An 11,043-nucleotide genomic window follows, 5' to 3' on the forward strand; every position below is an offset into this window, starting at 1 on the left:
GAGAGAGGAGGACTATTGCAATAGAGAGAATGCTCAGACCTTAAGATCCACAAACATCTTGTCAACCCACATAACAGACAGACTCTGTAAAGATAATGCGTTTATTCAAGCATGCACAGGGGACTCACAAATCCAGACTATGGGGGCTATGTGGATCATTGGCATAGAGGTTGTGTAGCGGGGTTGATAAAAAATTAGAGAGACCGATGGGGGTGAGAAAGATATTTATTATTTAGGTGCACCGGCCCAGTTGGATTAACATCCAAAGAACTGAGCCCTGAACAAAGACTTAAGTTACCTTTTAAGCATTTCGTGGGGTGGGAGAAAATCTGTGCAGGGAAAAACATATTACAGAAGCAAAAAACAAAGATAGTTATTCAATTAATTGAGACCTGCATTACATCAGTTGAAGCAAGGGAAAGTTTTTAAACGCAAAAAGGAAACATAGGTAATTTGTTTTGAAACAGAGAGAATATTGGTTGCAAGACTAGTCACAGGAGTTGATGGCAGTTTATTAAGAGAGAGAGAGTGTGTCAAGCAAGTGTCTTTGTGCATCCAGGTAGCTTCCTTTTACTCACGTAGCAAGCTGCAGCTTAGAAAGCCCTTGTCAGAAGTTCTCATTATGGGCATCCATGTGTAGAAAGTTCTTGTAACAGTTCATAACATAGGCATGTGTGCATGAGGTCCCTCCCTTCTTAACCTCCTGGTTTTATTTATTTATTATTTTTTGTTAGGGCTTGACACAAGTGACTCCATTTTGATTTTGACAACTTTCACAATCTCAAAGGTCAGGCAGAAAAGAATTTTATGCAGAACTTTCTAGGGAAGGAGTAGTACTTTTGGGTCATTGGGTCATTGCCGTGGAAAGGTGTGGTAACTCCTGGGTGTTGCCATGGCAATGGTAAATTTAGGTGACACACTGGTGGGTATGTCTGATAGATAGGAATAAATAAGGTTAGAGCAGACTGGTGTAAGGGAATGAATGAGCTGGTGTCATAATTGGACAGTTAATCAGGAAATGTCTTTCCTTGAAGTCAGCTGATTACTAGTGACCACATAAGCCAGAGTTCTTCAGAGAACCAGAGCCAATAGGATATATAGATATGTAAGAGGGATTTATTAAGGAAATTGACTCACATGATTATACAGGCTGAGAAATCCCATGTTATGCCATCTGTGAGCTGGAGAACCAGGGAAACTAGTGGCATAGCTCAGTCCAAGTCTGAAGGCCTGAGAACTGAGAGGGCCACTGGTGCAAGTCCCAGAGTCTGAAGGCTGAATAACCTGGAGTTCTAATGTCCTAGTGTTGCTGGAGGGCTTAGAAGGGTCTCCAGATGCCGGTGAGACCGTAACTCCAGCTGGTTTCCAGCTTCTTGACACCATTGCAAGAAAGAATTCAGGGACAAGTCAGAATGAAGCAAAAGGCAAGAAGCTTTTATTGTAAAACAAAAATACACACTTAAGAGATAAGTGTGGGCATGCTCATGAGAATGAGTCATGCACAATGAGTTTCTAATTTTATGGTATTTCTTTAATTATGGGGTGGAATAATCATTTAGTATTTTGGAAAAGGAAGGGATTTCAGGGACTCCTCCCAACACCCTATTCCCTCTATTACCACCCCCTTTCTCCCTTATTTGGGTTTGCCAAGAAGAGTCACGGACATGTCACCCTGACCAGGGTTTTGGCCGTTTTCTCTCTCTTATTTTGAGTTTTCTGTTATCCTGTGGTTTCTTTGCCTAGTTCTTATTTTAGCTGTTATTCAGGTTTTTCCCTACTCCTGTGACTACCCAGTGCTATTTCTGTCTCACAGGTCCAGGAGAAGATGGGTGTCCCCGCTCCAGGAGAGAGAGAGTGAATTCATCTCTCTTTTTGTTCTACCTAGGCTCTCAGCCCTTTGGATGGTGCACACCCATGTTGTGTGAGGGCACATTTTCCTTACTCAGAACACAGATTCAAATGCCAATCTCTTCCAGAAACACTCACAGACATACCTCCAAAATAGTGCTTTACCAGTTATCTGGGTATTCCTTAACCCAGTCAAGTTGACACCTAAAATTAACCATCCCATGTTCTTATAATAAGGAGGGATTGTTCTACATCTTGTTGCTGGCTCAGGCCAAAGATAGGTCAAAACTTAAGGACCTAGGGGAGGGAAAAGAGCTTAACTAAATACTTGGTCAAGTTAAATTAGCAGGTATTCTGTCCAAATTGGTCATGGGTACAAACAGTTCAATTAATCACTTGTAAAGCAAGTCATCTGGAGGATCTGTGTCTAGACAAACAAGGGGGTGGGGCTATCTGTGAGTCTCATCTAAGTCATATGGGGAAGGATGGCTCTTTGCAAGAAGTCATTTCCTAGAGCACTAAAGGGTGTGGGGATTTTTAATTGTTACTGTTTTCCAGCAGAGTGAACTCAGTTAAAGTTTAACATTATCAGACTCTTGGGGAAAATTAGGCTATCTATTCTTTGTTGGCTGTGATAGGGTTCATGACACACTGTCATAAAATATGGCATCTTGCCATTTGAGAAAACAGCAGAAGCAAGATGGTCTGTCTGACCTTCTCCCATGATTCTCCCCTGAATCAGACCATAAAACCTTCCCTTAAAAGGCTGAGTGTAGTAGCTCGCTTATGCCTGTAATCCCAGCATGTTGGGAGGCCAAGGCAGGTGGATCACCTGAGGTCAGGAGTTCAAGACCAGCCTGGTCAACATGGCAAAACCCTCTCTCTACTAAAAATACAAAAATTAGCCAGATGTGGTGGCGTGCACCTGTAATCCCAGCTACTCAGGAGGCTGAGGCGGAGAATCTCTTGAACCCAGGAGGCGGAGGTTGCAGTGAGCCAAGGTCATGCCATTGCACTGTAGTCTGGGCAATAAGAGTGGAACTCCAACTCGAAAATAATAATAATATTAATATCTTTTCTTGTAAAATATAGTAATTAAAAAATTAATCCTATATCACAAACCCTTGTAGCAGAACACATCTCCCCATATATATGATCACTGTACCTAGGGTGGACACTTTCCTCCTCTTACTTTCAGGAGCACCCTACTTTGTGTATGGAATAGTTATACTTTCACTACTTTCACAACAGCTCACCAGCAATGGATCCAAACCAAGACAAAATCTGTGAATTGCCAGAAAAAGAATTCAGACATTCGACTATTAAGCCAATCAAGGAGGCATCAGAGAAAGGTGAGGTCCAATTTTTAAAAAATTAAAAAATGATACAGTATATGAAGGGGAAAATCTCCAGTGACATAGATAGCATAAATAAAAATTACAACTTCTGGAAATCAAGGACACACTTAGAGAATTGGAAATGCTCTGGAAAGTCTCAGCAATAGAATCAAACAAGTAGAAAAAGAACATCAGAGCTCAAAGACAAGGATTTCAAATTAACCCAGTTCGTCAAAGACAAAGAAAAGAGAATTTTCAAAAATGAGCAAAACTTCTAAGAAATTTGAGATCATGTCAGATGACCAAACCTCAGAATAATTGGTGTTCCCAAGGAAAAAGAGAAATCTAAAAGCTTGGGAAACATATTTGAGGTAATAATTGAGGAAAACTTTCCCGGCCTTGCTAGAGAAGACATCCAAATACAAGAAGCTCAAAGAACACCTGGGAAATTCATTGCAAAAAGGTCATTGCCTAGGCACACACTCATCTGGTTATCTAAAGTCAAGACTAAGGAAAGAATCTTAAGAGCTGTGAGACAAAAGCATTGGGAACCTATAAAGGAAACCCTATCAGATTAACAGCAGATTTCTGAGCAGAAACCCTACAAGCTATAAGGGATTGGGGTCCTATGTTTAATCTTCTAAACAAAACAATTATCAGGCAAGAATTTTGTATACAGTGAAACTTAACTTCATAAATGAAGGAAAGATACAATCTTTTTCACACAAACAAATGCTGAGAGAATTCACCACTACTACCTAGCCAGCGCTACAAAAACTGCTAAAAGGAGCTCTAAATCTTGAAACAAATCCTTGAAATACTCCAAAATAGAGTCTCCTTAAAGCATAAATCTCACAGTACTTATAAAATAACAACATGATGAAAAAAAAGCAAGTTATTCAGGCAACAAATAGCACAGTGAATAGAATAGTACCTCGGATCTTAATGCTAATATTGAATGTAAATGGCCTAAATGCTCCATTTAAAATATATAGAATGGCAGAATGGAGACGAATTCACCAACCAAGCATCTGCTGTCTTCAAGAGACTCACCTGACACATAAGGACTCACATAAACTTAAGGTAAAGGGATGGAAAAAGATATTCCATGCAAATGTACATCAAAAGCAAGCAGAAGTAGCTAGTCTTATATCAGACGAAACAAACTTCAAAACAACAGCAATTTAAAAAGACAAATAGGAATATTATATAATGATAAAAGGACTAGTCCAATGGGAAAATATCACAATCCTAACTATATATACACTGGCACTCCAAAATTTATAAAACAATGACTACTAGATCTAAAACATGAGATAGATAGCAACACAATAATAGTGGGATTACTTCAATTCTCCACTGACAGCACGAGACAGGTTATCAAGACAGAAAGTCAACAAAGAAACAATGGACTCAAGCTATACCCTAGAACAAATTAACTTAACAGATATTGACAGATACCCAACAACTGCAGAATATACATTCTATTCATCAGCACACGGAACATTAAGATAGATGATATAATATAATAGGCCCCAAAACAAGTCTCAACAAATATAGGAAAATCAAAATTATAGCAAGTACTCTCTCAGACCACAGTGGAATAAAATTGGTAATCAACTCCAAAAGGAACCCACAAAACCATGCAAAGATGTGGAAATTAAATAACCTGCTCCTGAATGATTGTTGAGTCAATAATGAAATCAAGATGGAAATTAAAATATTCTTTGAAATGAACAATAATAGTGACACAACCTATCAAAACTTCTGGGATACAGCAAGGTGGTGTTAAGAGCAAAGTTCATCAAAAAGTCTGAAGAAGCACAAACAGACAATCTAAGATCACACCTCAAGGAGCTAGAGAAGCAAGAACAAACCTAAACCAAACCCAGCAAAAAAAAAAAAAAAGAAATAACCAAGATCAGAACAGAACTAAAAGAAATTGAAACAAAAAAATACAAAAGATAAATGAAACAAAAAGTTGGTTGTTTGAAAAGATAAATAAGATTGATAGACCATTAGTGACATTAACAAAGAAAACAAGGGAGAAGATCCAAATAAGCTCAATTAGAAACAAAACAAGAGATATTACAACTAATACCAAGGAGATGGATGAATTCCTGGAAATATGTAACCCTTCTATATTAAACCAGGAAGAAATGGAAATATGCAACCCTGCTAGATTAAACCAAGAAGAAGTGGAAACTCTGAACAGACCAATAACAAGCAACAAGATTGAAATGGTAATTAAAAAGTTACCAAGAAAAAAAAAGTCCAGAACCAGAAACACAGTTGAATTCTATCAAACATTCAAAGAAGAATTGATACCGATTCTACTGACACTACTCCAGAAGATAGAGAAAGAAGGAAACCTCCCTAAGTCATTCTATGAAACCAGTACCACCCTAATACAAAAACTAGGAAATGGCATAAGAAAAAAAAGAAAACTGCAGAAAAATATCCCTGATGAACATAGATGCAAAAATGCTCAACAAAATACTGGCTAACTGAATCCAACAGCACAGCAAAAAGATATCCCAACATGATCAAGTGGGTTTCATACCAGGGGTGCTGGGATGGTTTAACATCTGCAAGTCAATAAATGTGCTATACCACATAAACAGAATTAAAAACAAATATCACACAATCATTTCAATGGATGCAGAAAAAGCATTTGACAAAATCCAGCATCCTTTTATGATAAAACCCTCAGCAAGGCCAGGTGTGGTGGCTCACACCTGTGATCCCAGTACTTTTGGAGGCCAAGAGGAACGGATCACCTGAGGTCAGGAGTTCGAGACCAGCCTGGTCAACATGGTGAAACCCCATCTCTACTAAAAATACAAAAAAATTAGTCAGGCATGGTGGCACACACCTGTAATCCCAACTACTTGGGAGACTGAGGCAAGGGAACTGCTTGAACCTGGGAGGTGGAGGTTGCAGTGAGCCGGGACCAGGTCATTGCACTCCAGCCTGGGCAACAAGGACAAAACTCCATATCAAAAGAACAAAACAAAACAAAACAAAAAACCCTCAGCAAAATTGGCATAGAAGGGACATACTTTAATATAATAAAAGCCATCTATGACAAGCCCACAACCGACATTACACTGAATGGGGAAAAGTTGAAAGTATTCCCTGGAGAAATGGAACAAGACAAAGATGCCTACTTTCATCACTTCTATTCAATATAGTATTGGAAGTCCTAGCCAGAGCAACCAGACAAGAAAAAATAAATAAATAAATAAATGGCATCCAAATTGGTAAAGGGGAAGTCAAACTGCTGCTGTTTGCTGATGACATAATTGTGTACCTAGAAAACTCTAGACTCATCCAAAAGCTCCTAGAACTGGTAAATGAATTCAGCAAACTTTCAGGACACAAAATTAATGTATAGAAATCAGTAGCCCTGCTGTACACCAACAGCGATCAAGCTGAGAATCAAATCAAGAAATCAACCCCTTTTACATAGCTGCAATAAAATAAAATAAAAATACGTAGGAATAAACTTAACCAAAGAGCTGAAAGACCTCTACAAGGAAAACTACAAAACACTGCTGAAAGAAATAATGATGACACAAACAAATGCAAACACATCCCACGCTCACAGATGGATAGAATCAATATTGTGAAGGCCGGGCGCGGTGGCTCAAGCCTGTAATCCCAGCATTTTGTGAGGCTGAGATGGGCGGATCACAAGGTCAGGAGATCAAGACCATCCTGGCTAACAGGGTGAAACCCCGTCTCTACTAAAAAATACAAAAAAACTAGCCGGACAAGGTGGCGGGCGCCTGTAGTCCCAGCTACTCCGGAGGCTGAGGCAGGAGAATGGCGTAAACCCGGGAGGTGGAGCTTGCAGTCAGTGAGCCCAGATCCGACCACTGCACTCCAGCCTGGGTGACAGAGCGAGACTCCATCTCAAAAAAAAGAATCAGTATTGTGAAAATAACCATACTGCCAAAAGCAATCTACAAATTCAATGCAATTTTTATCAAAATACCACCATTAGTCTTCACAGAACTATAAAAACAATTCTAAAATTCATATGGAACAAAAAACAGCCCGCAAAGCCAAAGCAAGATTAAGCAAAAAACAAAAGCAAAAACAAATCTGGAGGCATTACATTATCCGACTTAAAACTATACTATAAGGCCATAGTCACCAAAACAGAATGGTACTGGTATAAAAACAAGCATGTAGACCAATGGAACAGAATAGAGAACCCAGAAATAAAGCCAAATACTTACAGTCAACTTATCTTCAACAAAGCAAACAAAAACATAAAGTGGGAAAGGGACACCCTATTCAACAAATGTCACAGATGGCGCAGGCACAATTGGCAAGCCATGTGTGGAAGAATGAAATTGCATCCTCATCTCTCACCTTATACAAAAATCAACTCAAGATGGATCAAAGGCTTAACTCTAAGACCTGAAACCATAAAAATTCTAGAAGATACCAGCCTGGGCGAAACAGTGAAACCCTGTCTCTACTAAAAATACAAAAAAATTGCCAGGTGTGGTGGTATGCACCTGTAATCCCAGCTACTCAGGAGGTTGAGACAGGAGAACCCCGGAGGTGGAGGTTGCACTGAGCGGAGATGGCACCATTGCACTCTAGCCTGGGCAATAAGAATAAAACTCTGTCCAAAAAAAAAGAAGAAGAAGATAACATTGAAAAAACCCTTCTAGACATTGGTTTAGTCAAAGACTTCATAACCAAGAACCCAAAAGCAAACACAACAAAAACAAAGATAAATAGATGGTACTTAATTAAACTAAAAGCTTCTGCACAGCAAAAAAAATCATCAGCAGAGTAAACAGACAACCCACAGAGTGGAAGAAAATCTTTGCAACCTGTACACCTGACAAAGGACTAACATCCAGAATCTACAAGGAACTCAAACAAATCAGCAAGAACAAAACAAACAATCCCATCCAAAAGTGGGCTAAGGACATGAATACATAATTATCAAAAGAAGATATACAAATATCCAACGAACATATAGATAAATGCTCAACATCATTAATTATCAGGGAAATGCAAATCAAAACCACAATGCGATACCACCTTACAATAATACATGTTGGCGTGGATGTGGTGAAAGAGAACACTTTTACACTGTTGGTGGGAATGTAAACTAGTACAAACACTATAGAAAACAGCGTGGAGATTTCTTAAAGGACTAAAAGTAAATCTACCATTTCATCCAGAAATCCCACTCCTGGGTATCTATCCAGAGGAAAAGAAGTCATTATATGAAAAAGATATTTGCACACACATGTTTATAGTAGCACAATTCACAATTGCAAAAATATGGTACCAGCCCAAATGCCATCAATCAATGAGTGGAGTGGAGATATATATATATATATATATATAATGGAATACTACTCAGACATCAAAAGGAATGAAATAATGGCATTTGCAGCAACCTGGATGAAACTGGAGACCATTGTTCTAAGTGAAGTAACTCAGAAATGGAAAACCAAACATCCTATGTCTTCACTCATAAGTGGGAGCTAAGCAATGAGGATGCAAAAGCGTAAGAATGATCCAATGGGCTTTGGGAACTTGGGGGAAAGGGTGGGAGGGGGGTGAGGGATAAAAGACTACATATTGGGCACAGTTACATTGCTTGGATGATGGGTGCACCAAAATCTCAGAAATCATCACTAAAGAACTTATTCATGTAACCAAATGCCACCCGTTCCCCAAAAATCGATTGAAAAAAATGTAATCACAATTCTATTTTCACATCTTTAATAATCATTCCTATTGTCATCAAATATCCAGTGTGTTCAGATTTTCCAGATTGTTCTGCAGGAGTGTGTGTGTGTGTGTGTGTGACTTATGATTCAAATAAAGTCGATGGTTTTCTTTAGAAAAAAGAATGCTTGGTTCAACTGAAGAATAAAAGGAAATGTTCAGGCTGAGATGGAAACAGTAGGAGCAGTAAACAAACAAACAAACAAACAAACAAACAAACAAAAACCAAACAACTGAACTGGAAGTGAGGAGTAACAGATTAATAACACAGCTCTGCCACTATAACTGCCTGCATAATTTTAAGAAAGTTTTATTTAACTTTTATGGACTCACTTGCTTCCTCATCTATAAATGAAGATAGATTATATTACTTCTTATTTGCCTTCATGGTCTGACAATAATTTTTTGTTTTGTTTTGAGACGGAGTCTCGCTCTGTAGCCCAGGCTGGAGTGCAGTGGCATGATCTCAGCTCACTGCAAGCTCCGCCTCCCAGGTTCACGTCATTCTCCTGCCTCAGCCTCCCAAGAAGCTGGGACTACAGTCGCCCGCCACCACGTCCGGCTAATTTTTTTGTACTTTTAGTAGAGACAGGGTTTCACCGTGTTAGCCAGGATGGTCTCGATCTCCTGACCTTGTGATCTGCCTGCCTTGGCCTCCCAAAATGCTGGGATTGCAGGCGTGAGCCACCATGCCCAGCCTATAATTTTAAAATTGATATTTTATTTTTCACAAATAGAAAACAGTTTTAAAATTATTTTTATAAAGATCATTATTACTTTTTACTAAGTTATCGATAGACTCAAACTGTTGATTCTTTGTTTAATGAATTTCCTATACAGAATTGTGTTATATATGGGTATATATGTGTATATGTATATCAGTATATATATATATATATATATGCACACACAAACATTCATTGCTTGGATTACTTTGCACAAATGAACCTATTTTTAATGTCTATTCACAATAAATTTCCCAAAATAAATTATTTTGTGTTAAATTACAAAACAAACAAGAAAATGTGTTTTGGCCAGACGCGGTGGCTGACACCTATAATTTCAGCACTTTGGGAGGCCGAGGAAGGCTGATCACCTGAGGTCAGGAGTTCAAGACCAGCCTGGCCAACATGGTGAAACCCTGTCTTTACTAAAATACAAAAATTAGCTGGGCATGATGGCAGATGCTTGTAATCCCAGCTACTCGGGAGGCTGAGATGGGAGAATCGCTTGAACTCGGGAGATGGTGGTTGCAGTGAGCCTAGATCATGCCACTGCACTCCAGCCTGGGCAACTGAGCGAGACTCCATAAAAAAAAAAGAAAAAAAAACACAAAATGTGTTTTCACATAGAAAATGTAAGGGCAAATACAAATTAAAAATAAGAGGTTCCATTTATTCTGATGAAAACAGGGGAAGAGATTTCCCCCCTCTCCTTTTTCTTAGGACATTTACCTTAGAAAACTTGTAAGTATTTTCCCATTTCTTTGAAATATATATATATAAATACTTTTGAAAACTAGGCAAGACTTTTGCCAACTGGCCTTTTCTCCGCTTCATGACCAAGGAATGTTTTTCTCGAGGACCTGGAAGCCATCTCTTTGAATTGCAAACATTGGAGCTTGGCTTTGGTGGGTGCCTTACTTGAAGTTGCAAAACTACCTCTGTCATAAACAGTTGAGAAGATTTTCCTCTGGATAAGGCCAATTAGCTAACATAGATGGTCACTCCAATTACCACGATAAAGTTGGGAAAAACCGTGTGACAAAAGGTGCTGCCAAGTCCTCTTATTTGAGGACTAGTTATTGTTTATCTTGAAAACATGTATGTAATGGGTTGTATCTGTTTGGCTATATAAGGAGGCAAGATTCCTTTCTGCCTTCTCATTCTCTTAGTGGGTTGCCTGTGATATGTGTTACATTCTAGTTTAATGCTTCTTTAATAGCGTATTCTTTCCCTGCTACCTTTGTAGAGAGAATTTCTGGGTTGGAAGAAGGATTTGTTTTTAATTATATTTCCCAAACAAAGTTTCGTGGAAATTTTTCCACTGCCTCTTTTTTTTTTTTCTTGAGATGGAGTCTCCCTCTGTC

The sequence above is a fragment of the Colobus angolensis genome, unplaced genomic scaffold (assembly GCF_000951035.1).
Source record: "Colobus angolensis palliatus isolate OR3802 unplaced genomic scaffold, Cang.pa_1.0 Scaffold344, whole genome shotgun sequence".
Lineage (NCBI taxonomy): Eukaryota > Metazoa > Chordata > Mammalia > Primates > Cercopithecidae > Colobus > Colobus angolensis.